The 7,409-nt window shown below is 44.8% G+C and overlaps 1 pseudogene; it reads left to right on the plus strand.

Moving 5' to 3' along the window:
* The first annotated feature begins 1,159 nt into the window (after positions 1–1,159).
* LOC110285334 (large ribosomal subunit protein uL10 pseudogene) lies at positions 1,160–1,667 on the plus strand (annotated as a pseudogene).
* Positions 1,668–7,409: the final 5,742 nt, after the last annotated feature.

The following is a 7,409-nucleotide window of genomic DNA, read 5'->3' on the forward strand; positions in this document are numbered from 1 at the left end:
AATTGGGGAGCAAGGCAGGAAGGACTAACAAGGAGTTCATGCTAATGAGTTTTCTATCCCCCAGGGAGACGTAATCAGGGCACAATACTCAAGGATCCCTTGGCATGTTTTATTAGCACTATGCGACCTATATGGTTGATTTCAAATGACCTACCTTAGCTAATCTGGCAGACAACTGCTTAAGTAATCGGGCTTGATAAATCCCTGAGGATTAGTGAGCTATCACTCTCAAGGTCCTCGTCTTATCTTTTTAAAGTATTTGTATTTACCATTTGGTGGGTTAAAATCATCATGACCGACTAAGCAAGCAAGCAAACAACCTCTACAAATAAGAATCACCCATGGAGAGGCCACTCAGAGATAGCACATAGAAACTCACGTGAACTCAATTTAAGAGTCGTCAGATCCAATCCTGTGCCGGCCACAACCCCTCCTCCTCCCACGAAAATGATTTTGGAATAGGAGGAAGATAGAAAGCTCTGGTGGGGGCTACTCTGGCCACCCACAGGCTCTGATCATCGAGGGGAGTGTGAAGGGAACATGAGGGTGACGTGATCTGATTGAAGGTGCCTGGGTAGGTGCTGTTAATTGTCTTAAATATATATATATTTAAAATAATTATGTGTTTGCATTCATTTGCCAGCTTCTTTGTTCATAAACTGATACATTTTTCATTTTTATTTTTATATATACACACATATATGCTTACATATACACACATATATACACACATATATACATATATGTACACACACATATATACATACAAACACACACATATATATGTATACATACATATATGTACACACACACATCTTGCAGCAAACATTTTGAATAAACAGCATCATTGTTTAGAACAGTATCTCAGCCTATGAGGTGAACCTATGGGTCAAATGACCCTTTCACAGGGGTCACATATCAAATATCCTGCATATCAGATATTTACGTTATGGTTCATAACAGGAAAATTATAGTTATGGAGTGGCAACAGAGTTGATTTTACAGTTGGGGGTCACTGCAATATGAACTCTATTAAAGGGTCACAGCGTTAGGAAGGTCAAGAACAATAGGTTTAAAAAGAAAGAGACCTCAGACATTCTTGTGAGAGTGACATCATTTTAAATGTTGTGTGGCAGTTGCTGGTACACTCACCACTGTGATGCCCAGGGAAGATGACTTGGAAACCCAAGGACTTCCATAAGATTGTCCAACTTCTGACAAAACGGCTTTTTGTGAGGACAGGCGATGTAGGCCTCCAGTAAATACAACAGACCTGCATGTCCCCTGGAAGGGAGGCTATGGCGTTAATGGGCAAGAACACCAGGATGTGCAAGGCCATTCCAGGGCATCTGGGATGCAAGCTGAATCTGGAGAAACTATTGCCATATATGCAGGGCGTGTGGGCTTCACCAAGGAGGACCTAACTGAGATCAAGAGCTTGCTACTGGCCAATCAGGTGCATCTGGGGCTAAGGCTATTGCCTTGCGTGAAGTCACTGTGCCAAGCCAGAACACTGGTCTGGAGCCCAAGAAGACCTCCTTCTTCCAGGTTTTGAGCCTCACCACTGAACTCTTCAGAGGCACATCTGACATCCTGATGATGTGCAGAGAATAAGGCTATGGATAAAGGGGTGTCAGTGCAACCTCATCATGAAAGATGCTGAATGATCTGCCCGCTTCTTTGGGCGGATCGTCCAGCAGGTGTTTGGCAACAGAGGGCTTGAGATCATAGAGAAAAGTGTATTCTCAGTTTCTTTGATGTGTGTGTCTGTCTGTCTGTCCATCCATACTACATAGGCAAAGAGTACATGTGGGTCCTGACTTTGCCTGTGGAGTCTGAGTCCACCTTCCCACTTACTGAAAAGCTCAAAGATGTCCGTCTGCATTTGTGGCTGCCACCACTGTAACAACTGGCATCACTGCTGCCTTTGCTGCTGCTGCTGCTGCTCAGGCTCTAGCTAAGGTTGAAGCCAAGGAAGAGACAGAGGAATCAGATGAAGATGTAGGTAGGATTTAGATTTAGTGTCTGAGTCCTCAAAACAACCCACTCTGCCATTTTGATTTAGGAAACATGTAAAGACCTCACTTCCCTTTAAGAAAAAGAAAGAAAGATGAAAAAGTCATCAGCTTATGTACAGAGAAGCTGGCAAGTGAATGCAAATGAGGCAACTGTTGTGTAAAACCTAAAATACACACATTGTACAGAAATCTTCTCATCATATGGTCATAATGTGTCAGCTGTTAATCTTCAATACGTCTGTGAATGTGAGCCCATCTTGACAGCCCAGTCTATTTCATTGTTTTTGGTTGGGGTTTTTTTTTTTTTTTTTTGGTTTTTTGAGTTTGGTTGTTTTTTTTGTGTACGAGTGCACACATGTTGCTATATGCATGCGGATGTCAGAGGACAATTTTGCTTCTCTCTTTCTACTATGTGGCTCCCAGAGATTGACCTCGGGCCTCCAGGCTTATCAAATGGGGCCTTTAACTTCTCTTGCCAGCCCATGACGGGTGTGCATAGGATGGGATCAGACATCACCTACAATGGAATCACTCAAAGTGTTTTCTAAAATACTGATCCCTAGGCTCTACCTCAACTACGCTGAATTAGAACTTTCAACCTTTGGGCTGTAGAATGAATCACCCCAGAGGAGTCTCTGCATACACTGAGGCCCTAGAGAATCTATGCTTCGTGTAGGGTGTCTTGGAGAGATGACTGAGTAAAACTCACACCCCCGACACTGTTCATCAATTTCTCCATTAGGTGAAAGGAATCCAGAAAGGGACTAATCTGGCCCTACCTTTATTATTCTGGAAACTTGTCCAAGATACTGCCCCTCTCTGAGTCCTGGTACCCTCGCCCTTAAGATGACACCCGCTTGATGGGTGAGTTGAATTAACTCAATTCACTAATGGAGTTTAAAGATTCGATTTATGGAGAGCTCCTTCCTGTTCTGATGTCGGACACGAACTGTAACTGGAGTGGGTGTGTCTGTTCCCTTCTCCCATGGCCAGAAGAAGAGTTTTGTCTGCATTCTCTTTGTTTCCTATCCCTGCTGTTTATACTTTGTGAATAAACATAAGCTAGTAATGGAAGGAGAGCTAACATTTTTGAGCTTCTTTGTAAGGTTTATTTTATGTATATGGGTATTTAGGCTGCGTGTAGGTCTGTGACCCACGTGCGTGCCTGGTGCCTGCAGAAGCCAGAAGAGGATATCAGGTCCTCTTGGAACTGGAGTCAAAGACAGTTGTTAGTAGTCGTGTAAAAGCTGGGACCCAAGCCTGAGTTCTCTGGAGATGCTCTTTGTAGCTGTACCATCTCTCTAGCACATATTCTGGGTTTTCAAGCTATGCCAGTCCTGGGCTAGGGATGTTGAGAGAGCAACTACTTAGCATGCACCAGGCCCTGAGGTTCAGTCTCCATCTCTTAACAAAGTAAAGCGCGCCAGTACCGAGTGTTTGCTGTGCTCAATTTCATGCTCCAAATGAGCGTTAAAGCTCTCTACGAGTGGCTTTGTCTGTAGCTGAAGAAACTGAGGTAAGAGCCTTATTGTTACCTCTGCAACGATCCCTGGGCCTCAAAGCAAATAGTTAGCAGAGCCGGGCTTCAGACCCAGGTGTTCTAACTCCAGAACCCACTGTCCACCATGCTGCATGTTCTGTGTGTCCTTTAAGCACCTAGAGTCCAACAAAGAAGCCCGTCTCTTCGGAGAATGAAACTGCAAAAGTGTAGTTTATAAACATGCCAGAAACGCTGACAAGTTAGTGCCATAACTCCCTTCTTTATGCGTTTCTGACTTGAGAGGGGAGTGCAGAAGATTCCACCCTGGGACTCACGCGTGCTAAGCACGTGTTTGACCACTGGGCTTTGCCTTCAAACTCCTGGATTTCCTAATTTTAGAAGATGATACTAGTCATCTGTAACACAGCTTAACACACAGTAGGTGCTCACACACACGTTTGGAATGAGCGGGAGGCAGAGCTTGAACCCAGCACACTACTTCATCGCCAAGTGTACCAATCCCATGCTTTTAAACAAAACTTGCAGAGCAACCGATCTGGTTTTTCAAATCTGACATAATCCAAGTCTCTAAGTCTCAGAGCCTTAACACATAATTACAAATAGGTCTTGAGTCCTCATTATGAGCAATATACTCATCTGGCACATACAGCCTGTCTGGTTGGGAAATAAAACCAAATGTATGAAGGAACCCTGGTTGCAGAACCACCCCATCCGAGATAACAAGCGTGAAGTTTCTAGCAAGCGATAAACTCGTAGTAAAGTGCTGTCACATTATACATAAGGTCTTCTATTAATAATTATTATAATCCAGCTATAGTTTTGTTAACAACAAGAGGAAATAATAACTGCTGTAGCCACCACATAATGAGTGATTCTGTGGTGGTCACTGGGCTGGGTGTTCTGTGTTTGTTTTAATCATGCTAACAACTCCGCGAAGTCAGTATCACGAATCCTCTTGTTCCCATGAGAAAACCGAGGCCCCAGGAAGATAAATAGCATCCCCCACACTCATACCAGTCTTGAAACATACAAATGGAATCAAAGAGAAAGAAACTGGGCCTGGTGGCACAGGCCTGTCACCTCATCTACCCTAGTTGCTCAGGCAAGAAGCTGGCAAGTTCAAGGCCATCCTGAAGTACAGAGTGAGTTCCAGGCCACCCGGCACAGCTCTGTGAACTTCTGTCCCCAAATAAAATACCTTAAAGTGGGTAAATAAAACAGTTTAATGGTAGAGCACTTGCTTGCATGCACAGGCCCTAAGGTCAACCCCCGAGGGTCTGCAGAGAGGGGACAACTGTGTTAGAGAAAACAGGTCTCTGTGTAGGAAGAGTAGCCAGGGTGATATGAACACTTGCAATCTACAATAAGAGAGAAAGTTTTTGAAACAAGTCCTTCCTGGGAGCAGTAATACCCTGACCTAAATTTTCACTAAAATGCAAATGTCTGGTTCGATAATGGTCTTTTGATGGTGGAGAAAGTAGAGCACAAGGGTGCATATACACTCTGTAGGTCAGTAGGTCAAGTCCCCCCAGAATTATGCTCGGGGATGCATGCATGGGGAATGCATGACTCAGGTATCTGCACTGAAGAGAGATGGGAAAAGAGGGGCCAAGGAGCGAGGTCTGTAGAACTGCAAGAAATCTGCTTGTCTTGCGTATAGACTTAGCGAAGAGCAAAGTGGGGATTATGTACTCTATAACCCATAACCCTGCCCTTGATGTTAGCCAAAAGGCCCAGAAGCATTGGCCATAGAATCCCAAAGAGGCTTCCTTTACTGACAGCTTAAGTTGCCCATCTCCAGGACTTTCTGTTAATCAACTCCAGCATCTCCACTCCCCAAGGTGACAGTATCGGTTGACTTGCTGTGACATGCCAGCTCCTTTTCTGGTCCTAGGGACAGAGCAGTGGACAAAATAAAGATCTCTTCACTCGTTGGAACCTTTGTATGTTTGTTGAGAAAGCACAGATGTTGGAGCGGAAATAGCATTAAAAGGGAGGAGCCTTACAGATACAGGCATGATGGGATGAAATGCACTTCTGGATGGTGAATGTGGTGGGCCGGCTCCGCTCTTGTTAGTGTGAGATGAGACCCAAATGGTCTGTGGTCAGGAAGCTGGAGGGACAAGTTAGTTCAGAGTTCATCAAGCTGAATCAGCTTGGCGTGCTGGAGGAGAGAGGGAGGAAGGGAGGGAGGGAGGGCAGGGTGGCCGCGCACTGTGATGAAGGCGAGCGAGGCTGCTGCCATGAGACTGCTCAAGGGCTGGATCATGTCAACTTGGTAGATCCCACGAGGGATATGCTTGACCCCAGAAGGCTTCAGGCCAAGCAAGAGTCTCATTTCTATTTGAAATCTTAGTCTGGCTGCTGTCCAGAGAATAAAGGCCACATAGATATGGCTGGACATCGTAAAGCCAGTTAGGAAGCAATTGAAGTCACAAGCACAAGAGGAACTGGGGTCTGGTCGTAGGGGTAGCTGTGACTAAGAGCAGAGGTAAATGGTCTGGCATTGCTGTTGGAGGCAGAGCTCACGTGGCTTGCGGATGTCATGGGCAGGATGGCTGAGAGAGAGAAGAGGCATGGGAGATGGAGGCTCCAGGAGTTTGACATGAGTTCCTTCAAGAAATGGTGGCACCAAGATCTGATATGGAGAAGATGTGAGAGGTAAAGGTTTGACAAGAAAAAGTGAACATTCTCTTAGGATTGCAATTTCCCTCCTCTCTCTTCCTGAGAACTTATTCCATCCTATAATTATCCTGCTGCTTTTTAAACACTATTTATAAGTCATTTCCTCCCCTTAAATCTCGAAGAGCAGGCGCTTAGTTTATCTTGTTTCTTGTTGTAGCCTTCGAGTCTACAGCACTGGAAGGAGCTCAGCAAACACTTGGAAATTCTTTTTAATCTGGGTCAGTAGTTTTCAAAGCTAAGTGACATCAAAATCTGGTCAGCTTACTTAATATTTAAAAACAGCCCTTACCTCAATCTATCCCTCTAAAACTCTGCTTTTATGAGTCTGGGGCTGCGCTTAGAACACTGCAGGACCAGCACTTTACCTAACTGTGAACTGCAAGCTAGCCCAGTAGCTTAGTTATGTCGCTGTTCACAAAATGTTTACCTCAGAAACCACATTTCAGTGGCATCCCAAAATACTTGAATTCTTAGTGATCTCTATCACCCTAATTCTGAAGACCCCTGAGGTGGAAAGATCATGAGTTCAAGGCCAACCTAATTGTGTGTGTGTGTGTGTGTGTGTGTGTGTGTGTGTGTGAATGCAGATACAACACATTGATTAAAGCTCTTGAGAAGGAAAACCCAGTGAAAGAATCCTGCAGTCTATTCTATGTCATTCGACTTATATAAGGTCCTTGGAGACCAGAATAAGGTCATTTTGTAGGGGCTGACATATGAAGTAAATTGGTTGCCTAGCGGTTGGAACATCCAAAATGACCTTGTGTATTCAGGTCTGTGAAATTCCCTTGGTAGCTGCAGCAAGTGCATTTTTGTTTGCACAGCATCTGTTCCTTTTCTGGGAAGAGTGCCCTAAGATCCTTCCAGGAGCCCCTTTTTTTACTCCATTGCTGTGACACTGGCATCCTGCCCTTTTCTGTGATGGGTCCTAAGCTGGACCGACCCGATGTTCCCTCCCTGGCATGTGTATCTGGAGGAGAGTGATACAAAGACGTAAGATCAGAGTTCTGCTCAGGGGAGGTCCCTGAAGAGAACGTGATTAGATAAGACTTCAAAGCTCTCCCAGAACTCACTTGGCACCCTGTCTTTCCCAGGCCAGATTATGCAGTGTTTGACTCGGGATAAGCAGTTGAGTCTTCCTCTTGCGGTAAATTCCTGTCTTCGTTATGTTAAAGTGGCCTCTCTTGCTTGTCCTATAAGCTATG

This window comes from Mus caroli, unplaced genomic scaffold (genome assembly GCF_978045245.1).
Source record: "Mus caroli unplaced genomic scaffold, Mus_caroli_1 scaffold_20, whole genome shotgun sequence".
NCBI lineage: Eukaryota > Metazoa > Chordata > Mammalia > Rodentia > Muridae > Mus > Mus caroli.